This window comes from Bos javanicus, chromosome 8 (assembly GCF_032452875.1).
Source record: "Bos javanicus breed banteng chromosome 8, ARS-OSU_banteng_1.0, whole genome shotgun sequence".
Classification (NCBI taxonomy): domain Eukaryota; kingdom Metazoa; phylum Chordata; class Mammalia; order Artiodactyla; family Bovidae; genus Bos; species Bos javanicus.
In genome coordinates, this window is record NC_083875.1 from 80088693 (window position 1) to 80107771 (window position 19079).

The window sequence follows — 19079 nt, forward strand, 5'->3', positions numbered from 1 at the left end:
GACTCAGGTTCGATTTCTGGTCCGGGAACTAATATTCCCCATGTCACAGGGTAGCTAAGCCTACATGCCACAACTAAAGAGAAGACTGCACACTGCAACAAAATGCTCAGGTGCTGCAATGAAAGATCCTGTGTGCCGCAACTAAGACCTGACACAGCCAAAAAAGGGAAAAGAACCAGTAGGGTACACACACATGCAGGGTTGGCTCTTATTATGCTTAGGCTTTGCGTCCACAGATTCAACCAACAGCGGGTCAAAAATATTAGAAAAAAATTCCAGAAAGTTTCAAAATGCAAAACTTGAATATGATCTGTGCTGACATCTATTTACAGTCTCTACATTGTATTTACAACTATTCACATAACATTTATACTGTGTAATCTCTGGATGATTTAAAATATATGGGAGGGTGCAAGTAGGTTTTCTATATGGAACTAGAACATCTGAGGATTTTTGTATATGTGGAGGGTCCTGGAATCAACTCCCCGCAGATACGGACAGAGGTGTATAGAAAAGATGATTTATTATGCAGAATTGGCTCACACAGTCATGGAGGCCAAGAATCTTTGATCTGCAAGTTAGAGATTCAGGAAACCCAATGGTGTGACTCAGTCTGAGGCCAAGGGCCTGAGAACTAGAGGAGCTGATGGTGTAAATCCCCTTCCCAGAACAGGAGATGAAGTGAGACATCCCAGCTCAACAGTGAGGTAGGAAAAAAGGTGGACAAAATGTTCCTTCTGGTGTCTTTTATTTTATTCGGGCCCTCACTGGATTGGGCGATGCCCACCCACATTGCGGAGGCAGATCTACTAATCCTGAAACACCCTCCCAGACACACCCAGAAAAGATGCTTAATCTCGGCACCTCCTGGCCAGTCAATTTGACACAAAGAACTATCCATCTATTGGGTAATTAAGTAGTCTGGCTAATTGGGAGTCATCAGCTTTTAAAAATTGTGGTGAAATAAATATACATAAAATTTACTATTTTAACCATTTTTAAAAATCTAGTGGCATTGAGTACATTCATATTGTGCAGCCATCATGACTATCCACCTCCAGAAATTTTTCATCTTCCCAAACCGAAACAGACCCCGTTAAACAGTAATTCCCTGTTCTCTCACCTAGCTTCAACTTTCTGCTCGTATAAGTTTGATTCACAGCCTTGACTTACTCCTTTTCCTATTTGGAACCAGTCGGTAGTTCCATGTCCAGTTCTAACTGTTGCTTCCTGATCTGCATATAAGTTTCTCAAGAGGCAGGTCAGGTGGTCTGGTATTCCCATCTCTTTCAGAATTTTCCACATTTTTTTGTGATCCACACAGTCAAAGGCTTTGGCATAGTCAATAAAGCAGAAATAGATGTTTTTCTGGAACTCTCTTGTTTTTTCCATGATCCAGTAGATGCTGGCAATTTGATCTCTGATTCCCCTGCCTTTTCTAAAACCAGCTTGAACATCTGGAAGTTCACGGTTCACGTATTGCTGAAGCCTGGCTTGGAAAATTTTGAGCATTACTTTACTAGCGTGTGAGATGAGTGCAATTGTGCGGTAGTTTGAGCATTCTTTGGCATTGCCTTTCTTTGGGATTGGAATGAACACGAATCTTTTCTAGTCCTGTGGCCAAAAGTTTTCCAAATTTGCTGGCATATTGAGTGCAGCACTTTCACGCATCATCTTTCACGATTTAAAATAGCTCAACTGGAATTCCAACACCTCCACTAGCTTTGTTCGTAGTGATGCTTTCTAAGGCCCACTTGACTTCACAGTCCAGGATGTCTGGCTCTAGGTGAGTGTGAGTGATCACACCATCGTGATTATCTGGGTCGTGAAGATCTTTTTTGTACAGTTCTTCTGTGTATTCTTGCCACCTTTTCTTAATATCTTCTGCTTCTGTTAGGTCCACATCATTTCTGTCCTTTATTGTGCCCATCTTTGCATGAAATGTTCCCTTGGTATCTCTAATTTTCTTAAAGAGATCTCTAGTCTTTCCCATTCTATTGTTTTCCTCTATTTCTTTGCATTGATTGCTGAGGAAGGCTTTCTTATCTCTCCTTGCTATTCGTTGGAACTCTGCATTCAAATGGGTATATCTTTCCTTTTCTCCTTTGCTTTTCACTTCTCTTCTTTTCACAGCTATTTTTAAGGCCTCCTCAGATAACCATTTTGCCTTTTTGCATTTCTTCTCCATGGGGATGGTCTTGATCCCTGCCTCCTGTACAATGTCACGAACCTCCGTCCATAGTTCATCAGGCATCTGTCTATCAGATCTAGGCCCTTAAATCTATTTCTCACTTCCACTGCATAACCATAAGGGATTTGACTCAGGTCATACCTGAATGGTCTAGTGGTTTTCCCTACTTTCTTCAATTTAAGTCTGAATTTGGCAACAAGGAGTTCATGATCTGAGCCACAGTCAGCTCCCGGTCTTGTTTTTGCTGACTGTATAGAGCTTCTCCATCTTTGGCTGCAAAGAATATAATCAATCTGATTTCAGTGTTGGCTATCTGGTGATGTCTATGTGTACAGTTTTCTCTTGTGTTGTTGGAAGAGGGTGTTTGCTATGACCAGTGCATTCTCTTGGCAGAACTCTATTAGCCTTTGCCCTGCTTCATTCTGTACTCCAAGGCCAAATTTGCCTGTTACTCCAGGTGTTTCTTGACTTCCTACTTTTGCATTCCAGTCCCCTATAATGAAAAGGACATCTTTTTTGGGTGTTAGTTCTGAAAGGTCTTGTAGGTCTTCATAGAACCATTCAACTTCAGCTTCTTCAGCATTACTGGTTGGGGCATAGGCTTGGATCACCGTGATATTGAATGGTTTGCCTTGGAAATGAACAGAGATCATTCTGTCATTTTTGAGACTGCATCCAAGTACTGCATTTTGGACTCTTTTGTTGACCATGATGGCTACTCCATTTCTTCTAAGGGATTCCTGCCCAAGGTAGTAGATAATAATGGTCATCTGAGTTAAATTCACCGATTCCAGTCCATTTTAGTTCGCTGATTCCTAGAATGTCGATGTTCACTCTTGCCATCTCCTGTTTGACCACTTCCAATTTGCCTTGATTCATGGTCCTGACATTCCAGGTTCCTATGCAATAGTGCTCTTTACAGCATCGGACCTTGCTTCTATCACCAGTCACATCCACAACTGGCTATTGTTTTTGCTTTGGCTCCATCCCTTCATTTGTCCTTTTGTGACAGGTTTATTTCGCTTAGCATGGGGTCCTCAAGGTTCATCCATGTTGTAGTGTTGAGTCAAAATTTCCTTACTTTTTAAAGCTGAATAATATACCATTGTTACTGAATTCGGGTTTGGCTGATTCTAGGTACTATTCAGGGCAAATCAGGCTTCAAGCTCATTTTTATCTGTGGGGATGCAGGGGTAGCCTTGTTGGTGGTGTTAATGGTGAACATGAATGACAGCAGACAAGGTACAGTGAGTCAGGCGTGGTCTCTACAGTGACTCCAGTGGGTTTTATGTGCCTAAGCTTATTGACTTTTTCTAACACAGACTTGATATTGTGGTGGCTGTCTTCCTCTAAGAGGAAAAATATCTGAATTTTTGTAGTATTTTTAAGATGTAGAGAAGTTTGCTATATTGAGAGTAAAAAATAACTCCCTAAAATAATCTAGGTTTTATCTCCTATAAATTGGCCTAATGCCAAGTTGTTGTTGTTCAGTTGCCAAGTCGAATCTGACTCTGTGACCCCACGGGCTGAAGCACACCAGGCCACCCTGTCCCTCACCATCTTCTGGAGTTTGCCCAAGCTCATGTCCATTGAGTTGATGAGTTGTCCTCCAATCTTCCCCAGTAGCATATTGGACACCTTCCGACCTGGGAGGCTCATTTTCGGTGTCATATCTTTTTGCCTTTTTATACATTTCATGGGGTTCTCACGGCTAGTATATTGGAGTGGCTTGCTGTTCCTGCCTCCAGCAGATCACGTTTTGTCAGAACTCTCCACTGTGACCTGTCTGTCTTGGGTGGCCCCACACGGCGTGGCTCATAGCTTCTTTGAGTTACACAAGCCCCTTCACCATGAAAAGGCACTGATCCATGAAGGGGAATGTCAAGTTGCTTTGTTTTAAATAAATGCTTGGACATGGGGTATCTCCTCTCGGCCTTTTGCCGTGCCACCGTGGCACAACCACTCCTTGCTGCTCGAGTGATCCACAGCAGCCCCTTGCCACTCTCATGGTAATCCAAGTCTATGCCCCCACCAGTGCTGAAGAAGCTGAAGTTGAACAGTTCTATGAAGACCTACAAGACCTTTTAAAACTAACACCCAAAAAAGATGTCCCTTTCATTGTAGGGGACTGGAATGCAAAAGTAGGAAGTCAAGAAACACCTGGAGTAAAGGTGTTTGGCCTTGGAGTACAGAATGAAGCAGGGCAAGGATAATAGAGTTCTGCCAAGAGAACGTACTGGTCATAGCAAACACCCTCTTCCAACAACACAAGAGAAGAATCTACGCATGGACATCACCAGATAGCCAACACCGAAATCAGATTGATTATATTCTTTGCAGCCAAGATGGAGAAGCTCTATACAGTCAGCAAAAACAAGACCGGGAGCTGACTGTGGCTCAGATCATGAACTCCTTGTTGCCAAATTCAGACTTAAATTGAAGAAAGTAGGGAAAACCACTAGACCATTCAGGTATGACCTGAATGAAATCCCTTATGATTATGCAGTGGAAGTGAGAAATAGATTTAAGGGCCTAGATCTGATAGACAGAGTGCCTGATGAACTATGGACAGAGGTTCATGACATTGTACAGGAGGCAGGGATTAAGACCATCCCCAAGAAAAAGAAATGCAAAAAGGCAAAATGGTTATCTGAGGAGGCCTTACAAATAGCTGTGAAAAGAAGAGAAGCTAAAGGCAAAGGAGAAAAGGAAAGATATACCCATTTGAATGCAGAGTTCCAACGAATAGCAAGGAGAGATAAGAAAGCCTTCCTCAGCAATCAATGCAAAGAAATAGAGGAAAACAATAGAATGGGAAAGACTGGTTATCTTTTCAACAATATTAGAGATACAAAGGGAATATTTCATGCAAAGATAGTTACAATAAAGGACAGAAATGGTATGGACCTAGTAGAAGCAGAAGATATTAAGAAGAGGTGGCAAGAATACACAGAAGGACTGTACAAAAAAAGATCTTCATGACACAGAAAATCAAGATGGTGTGACCACTCACCTAGAGCCAGACATCCTGGAATGTGAAGCCAAGTGGGCCTTAGGAATCATCACTACCAACAAAGCTAGTGGACGTGATAGAATTCCAGTTGAGTTATTTCAAATCATGAAAGATGATGTTGTGAAAGTGCATCAATATGCCAGCAAATCTGGAAACCTCAGCAGTGGCCATGGGACTGGAAAAGGTCAGTGTTCATTCCAATCCCTAAGGAAGGCAATGCCAAAGAATGCTCAAACTACCACACAATTGCACTCATCTCACACGCTAGTAAAGTAATGTTCAAAATTCTCCAAGCCAGGCTTCAGGAATAAGTTAACCATGAACTTCCAGATGTTCAATCTGGATTTAGAAAAGTCAGAGGAACCAAAGATCAAACATCTGCTGGATTAAACATCTGCCAACATCTGCTGGATCATCGAAAAAGCAATAGAGTTCCAGAAAAACATCTATTTCTGCTTTATTGACTATGCCAAAGCCTTTGACTGTGTGGATCACAGTAAACTGTGGAAAATTCTTCACGAGATTGGGAATACCAGACCACCTGACCTGACTCTTGAGAAATCTGTATGCAGGTCAGGAAGCAACAGTTAGAACTGGACATAGAACAACAGACTGGTTCCAAATAGGGAAAGGAGTACATCAAGGCTGTATATTGTCACTCTGCTTATTTAACTTCTATGCAGACTACATCATGAGAAACGCTGGGGTAGAAGAAGTACAAGCTGGAATCAAGATTGCCATGAGAAATATCAATAACTCAGATATGCAGGTAAACTACCCTTATGGCAGAAAGTGAAGAGCCCCTTGATGAAAGTGAAGGAAGAGAGTGGAAAAGTTGGCTTAAAGCTCAACATTCAGAAAACTAAGATCATGGCATCTGGTCCCATCACTTCATGGCAAATAGATGGGGAAACAGTGGAAGCAGTGGCTGACTTTATTTTTTGGGCTCCAAAATCACTGCAAATGGTGACTGCAGCCACTAAATTAAAAGATGCTTACTCCTTGGAAGAAAAGTTATGACCAACCTAGACAGCATATTAAAAAGCAGAGACATTACTTTGCCAACAAAGGTCCTTCTAGTCAAGGCTATGGTTTTTCCAGTAGTCTTGTATGGATGTGAAAAGTGGACTATAAAGAAAGCTGAGCACTCAAGAATTGATACTTTTGAACTGTGATGTTGGAGAAGATTCTTGAGAGTCCCTTGGATGGCAAGGAGATCCAAGCAGTCCATCCTAAAGGAGATCAGTCCTGGGTATCCATTGGAAGGACTGATATTGAAGCTGAAACTCCAATAATTTGATGCGAAGAGCTGACTCATTTGAAAAGACCCTGATGCTGGGAAAGATTGAGGGCAGGAGGAGAAGGGGACAACAGAGGATGGGATGGTTGGATGGCATCACCAACTCAATGGACATGAGTTTGGATAAACTCCAGGAGTTGGTGATGGACAGGGAGGACTGGCATGCTGCAGTCTATGGGGTCGCAAAGAGTTGGACACGCCTGAGCAACTGAACTCAACTGAAATAAATGCTATCTTTATGTACCCTGAAAAGTTCACCTTTTAACATGAAATTTTGAAATTACAGACTCTCAAGTTGGCGGGCAGGGAGAAACCTATCTCACTTTACTTTTTCATCATGTATAAGTGCAAGTCACTCAGCTGTGTCTCACACTTTGCAACCCCATGGACTATACAGTCCATGGACTTCTCCAGGCCAGAATATTGGGGTGGGTAGCCTTTCCCTGCTTCAGGGGATTGTCCCAACCCAGGGACCAAATCCAGGTCTCCCGCATTGCAGGCAGATTCTTTACCAGCTGAGCCACATGGGAAGCCCCATCATGTACAGACCTCTTCTGAAATGTTGGAGGAGACATACTTTCCACTTGAGTACCTGGGGCTGCCCCTCCTCCAACGGCAGCCCCCACAATTGTCACAACCTTCTCTGCCTGCTTTCAGAGGACACACACCATGTTTAACTCATTTTTCCACAACATGTTTTACTTGCTTTTAGTGAATTACATGTGTTGGATCTGGGGACCACATGGGTTTTGTCAACTCTGGAATTTCCAGGGCCTCAAAAAATCCCAGCATAGTATAGGCATAGAATAAGTTTTTGTTTATTGATGGAATGAATGAATAAAGAGATTGAATACTGGAGAATAAGGAAGAAGAAAATATTCGTTGGAGCACCAAATTAGTCTACTGACAATTTCTGCACATGAGTGAGGGAAGTCTCACATATTTAAATTGTTATACTTGATCAGGTTTCTGCTCATGAAGAATTTCACCTAGGTCAGGGATTATATCATCTTTTGATGCTTTTCTTAAAATGACCCTAATTATAATGATGCTAAAGCCGAAACTCCAGTACTTTGGCCACCTCATGCGAAGAGTTGACTCATTGGAAAAGACTCTGATGCTGGGAGGGATTGGGGGCAGGAGGAGAAGGAGACGACAGAGGATGAGATGGCTGGATGGCATCACTGACTCGATGGACGTGAGTCTGAGTGAACTCCGGGAGTTGGTGATGGACAGGGAGGCCTGGCGTGCTGCGATTCATGGGGTCGCAAGGAGTCGGACACGACTGAGCGACTGATCTGATCTGATTCATAAATAACCATCAACAGGCATACCACCAAAAGACCATTTCATAGGTAGAGAACTAAGAATTTATCATTATGGCTTAAAGAGCAATGGTAATAACAGGTCAATACGTTTAGGCCATTTAATCTTGACAAAGGAGATTAAAAAACATCACCAGACACAAGGGCAAATGGATTCCATTTATATGAGGTGCTCTCATGGGTGCTGAGTCGCACCCATGAGTCCTGTCTGACTCCTTTGCGGCCCCACAGTCTGTAGCTCACCAGGCTCCTCTGACCATGGGATTCTCCAGGCAAGAATACTGGAGTGGGTTGCTGTGCCCTCCTCCAGGGGCTCTTCCCAGCCCGGAAATGGAGCCTGCATCTGTTGTGTCTACTTGTATGGGCAGATGGGTTCTTTACCACTAGCGTCACCTGCAAAGCCCTAATGTCACTGCACTTCACACTTAAAAATGGTTAAAATGGTAAATTTTATGTTATGTATATTTTACCACAAAACCTACCACCTGCACCACCTTATGTGGTCAATCAAAGGACCACACAAGACTTTCCCAGGTTCTGGGTCAAGGGCATTAGGATAAGAATAACTTGTGGACCCTCCAGGTTGCCTGGTTCTGCTGGTTAGGCAGGGGTGGCCAAGTCAGGGATCCCAGCTACCAAGGAAGCTACTAAGAAGAAATGAGGCTGGGTCCCCAAATAGTGTTTGCATCTCAGAATACCTTAATGAAATCATAGTCAGCAGTTACAGAGTTAAAACTGCCAGGTGACTGTCCTGGCCTTTGAGCTCTGTCACTTCATGGGTATTTCATGCTAATCAGAAACCCTGAGCACAATGGTGGATGTTTAATAAAGACAAACACGGGCACGAATGATCACTTAATACAGCCAGGTTCTTCCAGAGAGACTGAAGTTTAAAACTTGGCACTCAAAGGTCGTCTGGGAGCAACAGCATGGCCTCCTCTTGGCAGGACTTCAGACCTTTGGAATTAGGGCTGTGTTCTGATAGATTCCCAGGTGACTTACCACCCTAAAGCTTGAGAGGAATTGCTTCAAGACACGAACTCCATGGGGAACAATAAAACAGGTAGTTTCTAGTGAACAGTTTGGGGATTACTTGTTTATGGAAGTAAAACCATGAAGTAAACCTCTAGGCTATCAAAAACATAGCTTGAAGCTGGGGGAACTACTGCTGGACAGGTCCCTTGCCTTGGGGAAGGCTGAATTCCACTCTATCAGCTAAGATTCTGTGGGAGTGAGGGAGGAAGTGGATATCACACATCCTGCAGTATCGTAACCCCCCCACATGGGCTGTGTGTCTCCAAAGAGGCTGGGGGTAGGGTGGACCTCCAGCCCTACTCTCCCTCTGAATCTGCTGTGGCCTGCAGGGCCCAGGCGCTTCAGCTACTACTCAGTTAAAGCAGATTTCTCTCTACCTAGGAAGTCTTTTTAGAGCTAAATCAGCTACTTCCCGACCCAGGGATCGAATCCTGGTTTCCTGCATTGCAGGCAGAGTCTTTACCATCTGAACCACTAGGCAAGTACAATCAGCTACTAAGAGAATACAATTTCTCTGTATTATTATATTTTTTGCTCTTTTCAAACAAGTTACTGTGGTCCTTTGAGAGAAACACAGCAAACTTCCCCCAGATTTTAATGTGGGACTGTAACTCCTTTCCTGATGGGAGAGACTGACTGGGGGGAAACTGGGTCTTGTTCTGATGGGTGGGGCCGTGCTTAGTAAATCTTTAATCCAATTTTCTGTTGAGGGGCTGGGCTGTGTTTGCTTCCTGTTGTTTGACCTGAGGCCAAACTGATGGAGGTAATGAAGATGATGGCAACTTCCTTCAAAAGGTCCCATGCATGTACTGCTGCACTCAATGCCCCCAACCCTGTAGCAGGCCACTGCTGAACCATGCCTCCACCAGACTCCTGGACACTCATGAGCAAGTCTGAGTCAGTCTCTTGTGGGGTCACTGCTCCTTTCTCCTGGGTCCTGGTGTGCACAACATTTTGTTTGTGCCCTCCAAGAGCCTGTTTCCCTAGTCCTGTGTAAGTTCTGGTGGCTCTGTGGAGGGGTTAATGGCGACCTCCTCCAAGAGGGCTTATGCCATACCCAATTCTACTGCACCCAGAGCCCCTGTCCCTGCAGTAGTCCACAGTTGACCCACACTTCCACAGGAGACACTCAAACACAGTTCTGTCTCAGTCTCGGTGGAGCCTCGGGTCCTGGTGTGCACAAGGTTTGTTTGAGCCCTCTGAGCATCTCTGGTAGGTATGGGGTTTGATTTTAAACATGATTTTGCCCCTCCTACAGTCTTGCTGGGGCTTCTCCTTCACCCTTGGATGTGGGGTATCTCCTCCAAGCCGCTTTGGTCTCTTGTTTGTTAATGTGCTTTCCTCCAAGGAGTTGAGGATGTTCTACAGAAACGTTAGCAACAAGGTCAACTAGGGTTTGGGCAGGAGGATCATTTGTTGTTGTTCAGTCACTCAGTCATGTCCCACTCTTTTCGACCCCATGGACTGCAGCATGCCAGGCTTCTCCATCAGAGGGCAGGCAGAATGAAAACCACAATCACAGGAAACTAACCAATCTGATCACATGGACCACAGCCTTGTCTAACAATGAAACTATGAGCCATGCTGTGTAGGGCCACCCAAGATGGATGGGTCATGGTGGAGAGCTCTAACAAAATGTGGTCCACTGGAGAAGGGTATGGCAAACCACTTCAGTGTTCTTGCCTTGAGAACCCAATGAACAGCATGAAAAGGCAAAAAGATAGGATACTGAAAGAGGAACTGGCCAGATCAGTAGGTACTCAATATGCTACTGGAGATAAGTGGATAAATAACTCCAGAAAGAAGGAAGAGACAGAGCCAAAGCAAAAACAACTCCCAGTTGTGGATGTGACTGGTGTGATGGAAGTTAAGTCCAATGCTGTAAAGATCAACATTGTATCCAAACCTGGAATGTTAGGCCCATGAATCAAGGCAAATTGGAAGTGGTCAAACAGGAGAGGGCAAGAGTGAACATCCACAGTTTAGGAATCCGCGAACTAAAATGAACTGGAATGGGTGAATTTAACTCAGATGACCATTATATCTACTACTGTGGGCAGGAAACCCTTAGAGGAATGGAGTAGCCATCATAGTCAATAAAAGAGTCCAAAATGCAGTATTTGGATACAATCTCAAAAATGACAGAATAATCTCTGTTCATTTCCAAGGCAAACCATTCAATATCACAGTAACCCAAGTCTATGCCCCGACTAGTAATGCTGAAAAAGCTGAACGTTTCTATGAAGACCTGCAAGACCTTCTAGAACTAACACCTGAAAAAGATGTCCTTTTCATTATAGGGGATTGGAATGCAAAAGTAGGAGGTCAAGAGATACTTGGAGTAACAGGCAAGTTTCGCCTTGGAGTACAGAATGAAGCAGGGAAAAGGCTAATAGAGTTTTGCCAAGAGAACACATTGGTCATAGCAAACACCCTCTTCCAACAACACAAGAGAAGAATCTACACATGGACATCAGCAGATGGTCAATTCTGAAATCAGATTGATTATATTATTTCCAGCCAAAGATGGAGAAGCTCCATACAGTCAGCAAAAACAAGACAGGGAGCTGACTGTGGCTCAGATCATGAACTCCTTATTGCCAAGTTCAGACTTAAATTGAAGAAAGTAGGGAAAACCACTAGACCATTTAGGTATGACCTGAATCAGATCCCTTATGATTATACAGTGGAAGTGAGAAATAGATTTAAGGGAGTAGATCTGATAGACAGATGCCTGATAAACTATGGATGAAGGTTTGTGACATTGTACAGGAGGCGGGATCAAGACCATCTCCCAGAAAAAGAAATGCAAAAAGGCAAAATGGTTGTCTGAGGAGGCCTTACAATAGCTATGAAAAGAAGAGAAGCTAAAGGCAAAGGAGAAAAGGAAAGATATACCCATTTGAATGCAGAGTTCCAACGAATAGCAAGGAGAGATAAGAAAGCCTCTCTAAGTGAACAATGTAAAGAAATAGAGGAAAACAATAGAATGGGAAAGACTGGTTATCTTTTCAACAATATTATAGATACAAAGGGAACATTTCATGCAAAGATAGGTACAATAAAGGACAGAAATGGTATACACCTAGCAGAAGAAGAAGCTATTAAGAAGAGGTGGCAAGAATACACAGAAGAACTATAGAAAAAAAGATCTTCATGTCACAGAAAATCAAGATGGTGTGATCACTCACCTAGAGCCAGACATCCTGGAATGTGAAGTCAAGTGGGCCTTAGGAATCATCACTACCAACAAAGTTAGTGGAGGTGATGGAATTCCAGTTGAGTTATTTCAAATCGTGAAAGATGATCCTGTGAAAGTGCTGCACTCAATATGCCAGCAAATCTGGAAAACTCAGCAGTGGCCACGGGACTGGAAAAGGTCAGTGTTCATTCCAATCCCTAAGAAAGGCAATGCCAAAGAATGTTCAAACTACTGCACAATTGCACCCATCACACTTGCTAACACAGTAATGCTCAAAATTCTCCAAGCCAGGCTTCAGGAATAAGTGAACCGTGAACTTCCAGATGTTCAATCTGGATTTAGAAAAGGCAGAGGAACCAGAGATCAAATTGCCAACATCTGTTGGATCATCAAAAAAGCAAGAGTTCCAGAAAGACATCTACTTCTGCCTTATTGACTATGCCAAAGCCTTTGACTGTGTGGATCACAATAAACTGTGGAAAATTCTTCACAAGAGGGAATACCAGACCATTTCACCTGCCTCCTGAGAAATCTGTATGCAGATAAAGAAGCAACAATTAGAACTGTACATGGAACAACAGACTGGTTCCAAATCGCAAAAGGAGTACATCAAGGCTGTATATTGTCATGCTGCTTATTTAACTTATATGCAGAGTACATCATGAGAAATCCTGGACTGGATGAAGCACAAGTTGGAATCAAGATTGCTGGGAGAAATATCAATAACCTCAGATATGCAGATGATACCACACTTATGACAGAAAGTGAAGAACTAAAGAGCCTCTTGATGAAAGTGAAAGAAGAGAGTGAAAAGTTTGGTTAAAGCTCAACATTCAGGAAACTAAGATCATGACATCTGGTCCCATTATTTCATGGCAAATAGATGGGGTAACAGTGGAAACAGTGACAAACTTGATTTGTTTGGGCTCCAAAATCACTGCAGATGGTGACTGCAGCCATGAAATTAAAAGATGCTTACTCCTTAGATGAAAAGCTATGACCAAACTAGGCAGCATATTAAAAAGCAGAGACATTATTTTGCCAACAAATATCTATCTAGTCAAGGCTATGGTTTTTCCAGTAGTCATGTATGGATGTGAGATTTGGACTATAAAAAAGCTTAGTACCAAGGAAATGATGAACTGTGATGTTGGAGAAGACTCTTGAGAGTCACTTGGACTGCAAGGAGATCCAACCACTCCATCCTAAAGGAGATCAGTCCTGAATATTCATTGGAAGGACTCATGCTGAAGCTGAAACTCCAATACTTTGGCCACCTGATGCAAAGAACTGACTCATTGGAAAAGACCCTGATGCTGGGAATGATTGAAGGCAGAGGAGAAGGGGATGAGAGAGGATGAGATGGTTGGATGGCATCACCGACTCAATGGACATGAGTTTGAGTGAACTCCGGGTTTGGTGATGGACAGGGAGACCTGGCATGCTGCAGTCCATGAGGTCACAAAGAGTTGGACAAGACTGAGTGACTGAACTGAACTGATAACTCCCTAATTGGGGGTTATATTTCCATAAACTCTTTAACTGATAATCCATGGGCTTATCTTGTCGCTCCATTGGTAAAGAATCTGCCTGCACAAAAATATACAATGGAAAAAGACAATTTCTTTAAAAAGTGGTGCTGAGAAAACTGGTCAACCACTTGTTAAAGAATGAAACTAGAAAACTTTCTAACACCATACACAAAAATAAACTCAAAATGGATTAAACATCTAAATTAAGACCAGAAACGATAAACTCCTATAGGAAAACATAGGCAAAACACTCTGACATAAATCACAGCAAGATCCTCTATGATCCACCTCACAGAGTAAAGGAAATAAAAGCAAAAATAAACAAATGGGACTTAATTAAACTTAAAAGCTTTTGCACAATGAAGGAAACTATAAGCAAGGTGAAAAGACAGCTTTCAGAATGGGAGAAAACAATAGCAAATGAAGCAACTGTCAAAGAATTAATCTCAAAAATATACAAGCAGCTCATACAGCTCAATACCAGAAAAATAAAGGACCCAGTCAAAAAATGGGCCAAAGATCTAAACAGACATTTCCCCAAAGAAGACATACAGATGGCTAACAAACACATGAGAAGATGTTCAACATCACTCATTATCAGAGAAATGCAAATCAAAACCACAATGAGGTACCATCTCACGCCAGTCAGAATGGCTGCCCTTAATAAGTCTACAAACAATAAATGCTGGAGAGGGTGTGGAGAAAAGGGAACCCTCTTACACTGTTGGTGGGAATGCAAACAAGTACAGCTACTATGGAGAACAGTGAGGAGATTCCTTAAAAAACTGGAAATAGAACTGCCTTATGATCCAGCAATCCCACTGCTGGGGATGCACACCAAGGAAACCAGAATTGAAAGAGACATGTGTACCCCAGTGTTCATCACAGCACTGTTTACAATAGCTAGGACATGGAAGCAACCTAGACATCTATTAGCAGACAAATGGATAAGCAAGTTGTGGTACATATACACAATGGACTATTACTCAGCCATTAAAAAGAATGCATTTGAATCAGTTCTAATGAGGTGGATGAAACTGGAGCCCATTATACAGAGTGAAGTTTAAGTCAGAAAGAAAAGCACCAATACAGTATCAGTTCAGTTCAGTTCAGTCGCTCAGTCGTGTCGGACTCTTTGCGACCCCATGAATCGCAGCACGCCAGGCCTCCCTGTCCATCACCAACTCCCGGAGTTCACTCAAACTCATGTCCATCGAGTCGGTGATGCCATCCAACCATCTCATCCTCTGTCGTCCCCTTCTCCTCCTGCCCCCAATCCCTCCCAGCATCAGAGTCTTTTCCAATGAGTCAACTCTTCTTATGAGGTGGCCAAATTACTGGAGTTCATATTAATGCATATATATGGAATTTAGAAAGATGGTAATGACGACCCTACACGTGATGGTAGAGACACAGATAAAAAGAACAGAATTTTGAACTCTGTGCGAGAAGGTGAGGGTAGGATGATTTGAGAGAATAGGATTGAAACATGTATATTACCATATGTGAAATAGATGGTTTGATGCATGTTCAATGTATCCATTGAACAGTCCAAGTTCGATGCATGAAACAGGGCACTCAAAGCCGGTACACTGGGACAACCCAGAGGGATGGGATGGGAAATGAGGTGGGAGGGGGATTTGGGATGGGGGACACATGTACACCCATGGCTGATTCATGTCAATGTATGGCAAAAACCACCACAATATTGTAAAGTAATTAGCCTCCAATTAAAATAAATAAATAAACACATAAAAAAGAATCCACCTGCAATGCAGAAGACCTGGATCTGATCCCTGGGTTGGGAAGATCCCCTGGAGAAGGGAAAGGCTACCCACTCCACTCCAGTATTCTGGCCTGGAGAATTCCATGGACTGTATAGTACATGGGTTTGCAGAGTTGGACATGACTAAACCAATTTCACTTTTTCACTTTTCCATGGGTGAGAGGGGCTAGGACTGTAATGTACTGAGCATGCACTCTAAGCTGATGCTGCTTGCCTGCAGTTAGCTCAGCTGCTGCTGCGTCACTTGAGTTGTGTCCAACTCTGTGTGACCCCATAGACGGCAGCCCACCCGGCTCTGTTGTCCCTGGGATTCTCCAGGCAAAAACACTGGAGTGTGTTGCCATTTCCTTCTCCAATGCATGAAAGTGAAAAGTTAAAGTGAGGTTGCTCAGTCGTGTCTGACTCCTTGCGATCCCATGGACTGCAGCCTACCAGGATCCTCCATCCATGGGATTTTCCAGGCAAGAGTACTGGAGTGGGTTGCCATTGCCTCCTCCGTTAGCTCAGCAACTGACTCCCAGTTCTGAGCTTGTTCTAGAGAAGGGAAACAGGCTGAGAGAAGTTACTTAACCTGTGCTAGGTCTCAAGACTGCAAAATGACAGAACTCATGATTCAATCCAGGTGTATCTCACTCCTGACATATGTGGCACACCAGCCTCCTACAAATAGCACAAACTAAGCATCAGTATCGTGTTTGTGTTTATTCCACCCTGAAGCTGTCTCTCTGGCCCGAGGCGTGTCTGTCTGAGGCACAAATGTGATGCTGGTAGTTAAAGACGGTAAAGAGCTTTGCAGGCAGTGAATGTCCTTACAGCTGTTAGATGGCAGGGGAATTACCAGGCGCTTAACATCACAGGCTTCCGCATTTCTTGATCTCAGCCTCCAAAACAAGAAAGGCTGGTTTTTTAAGATATGTCTTGCTGAGTGAAATCTAGGAAGTTCTGGAAACCTAAGGGACATCTGATCTTGCAGGGATTTTTCCAACCCTATTCTACCCTCTCCTCTTTGAGGGGAAAAAAAAAAAGCCATTCTTGTGGGTCCAAAGATAGAAGGCAGGGCCCACCCTTCGTCTCTTGGAAGAAATTCCTCAAGGGGTATTTTAGTCACAGTGGCCTGAGCCCCACAGTTAACATCCCGTATGGAAGACTGACTGGGCTTCTAAACCTGATCTAACCGTGATCAAGCATTGGCTCTGCCTCCCCCTGAAGCTCCCTCCATAGCAGCTGATGGCCTATGTGTCACACAGGGTGCCACCAAGTGACCACACAGGACACCCAGGGGCTGAAGCAGCGCTGGGATGAACAGGATGCAGGACAGAGAGGACATGATACGGCTGTAGGAGTTATTCTGCCAAATAACCATGTGCTTGGTGCTAAGTGAATATCAAAGATGACAGTGCTCCTGAGTTCCACAACCTTTCACTATAGTGCAAGCAACAAACCAAAACCCAGACACCAGCACAAACACTGCTAATGCGATTGGCCAAAAGTCACAAAATGGTAGCCTGCTGGGGTTGGTGTGTTAGGGGAGTCCCTCCCACTTCACCTAAAGCCTTCCTCACGCTGGCTCCACCCTCAGATCTCATTTGGGGTTTGGCAGTAGCTTCCTCCTGCCTTCTTCATGTAGCCTTCTCCAGCTCCACAGGGGAGCCACGGCGACACTTCACAATGTAGTTGTTTTCATGACCCCCTTGGGAAAGCCTTAGCGGCTCCCAGCACCCAAAGAACTGAGTCAGTCCCAGGTCCTGGGCCCACCTGCCCGTCTCCTGCACCTTGTTCCTCATAGTCTTCTAAGTGTCTAGTTTCCTAGCGTGCTTTTAACCCTCTTTTGTTCATTCTCTTCCGTCTTTCCCCTCTAAGACTCAGCTCACACGTCATAACCTCTTAGATACATTTTTAGAAGTGCACCTGCAATCTCGGTTCTTATCACCTGTGAAAAAGTGGAAGTGTTAGTTGCTCAGTCATCTTTGTGACTCCATGGACTACAGCCCGCCAGGCTCCTCTGTCCATGGAATTCTACAGGCGAGAATATTGGAGTGGAAAAAAAAAAAAATACTGGAGTGGGTAGCTATTCCCTTCTCTAGGGATCTTCCTGACCTTGAACCCAGGTCACCTGCATGGCAGACAGATTCTTTACTGTCTGAAGTAAAGTGAAATGAAGTCACTCAGTCGTGTCCAACTCTTTGCGAACCCGTGGACTGTAGCCTACCAGGCTTCTCCGTCCATGGGATTCTCCAGGCAAGAATACTGGAGTGGGTTACCATTTCCTTCTTCAGGGGATCTTCCCGACCCAGGGATCGAACCCGGGTCTCCCACATTGGAGGCAGACGCTTTAACCTCTGAGCCACATCCTTAAATAAATACCTTTTTAGAAGTGCATCTGCAATCTCAGTTATCATGTGTAGTGTGACCTAACTGTGGGGGTCATGGGGTTGGAGTTAGATTGCTGTGGCTTGCTGTCCTGACTCAACTACTTACCATGTGACCTTAGGTCAACTATCAATATTTTATCCATGCTATACTTCAGTTTCTCATTTATGAAAAAGACAGTCATCAGTTACTTTACTGGGCTGTCGTGAAGAGTATGCTAATCAGAACAGTTCCTGGCATGAAGCAAGTATGGAATAAATACTATTAGCCTTTACCTACCATTTTATTTTACTTACCCTATTCATTGGTGTCTGTCTAATTTGTCAATGCTGAGATCTTTGAGATCAGAGCCTGTCTCTGGTTATCTTTGACGTTTCAGGGATGGGAGAGACCAGGTGCTTACAAATACGCCTGAAGGTAACTGCTAAGCAGCTTTGTGTAGGAGATGAACATAAAGCTCAAGTCACAGAGTTGGAAAAGGCATTCCATATCAGGAGTAATACCACATGAGAAAGGAAAGAACAAATCTGCGTGGGAGGGTGTAGGCAGCAGTTTGGATGAAGTGAACCCTTAGAATGAAATGGGGAAAGACAATGCACGAGAGGCTGAGGATGAGGATGAGGACTCTGGAGCCCAGAGCAGTCTGAAATGGTCTGTCAAAAGGCTGCACAAGGAACCCAGCTACTGAAAGAGTGGATGGAACAGAATTGGGTGTGGAAAATCCTGGCGGCAGGGAGACTGGTTAGAAAAATCCAGCATTACCTACTAGTAGCAACGATGGCTCTACTCCCAAATCCTGCTGTCTTAAAAGAAAAGCCAACTTTATGATCACAAAGAGGCTACTTTTCTTTTTTTTTTTTATTGGCAATTCAATCTCTACATATATACAGTATTGCATAAATTATAAGTGGGTTGACAATTATAGTAACAATACAAATTCATAAGCATTTACATAAAGCTGCTGCTCTAGGTTTTGGGGCATCTTGTGCCAGGTACCTTAGTAAATATGTCAAACATAAAGGAACTCGGCTACTTCAATTCATAAGAACAGGCCTTCAAAAGCAGCAAATATGTCATCTCATAGAATACTTAATAAGTCAAATCCAGGAAAATTGATAACTAAAGGACAAAAGGAACATTCTTTAAGAAAGCGTGGCGATAAAAATGTTAGGTTAAAATATTAGGCTTACACTTTTAGCAACTGGACTTAGGATCCAGAAAGTGTACACATGCTGGGAATTACAAGAAAAGATGTCCGTGTTCTGCTTCACAATCACTACCACATTCCAAAAGAACAATTCTGGGTTGCTACAGTGTCCTCTTCC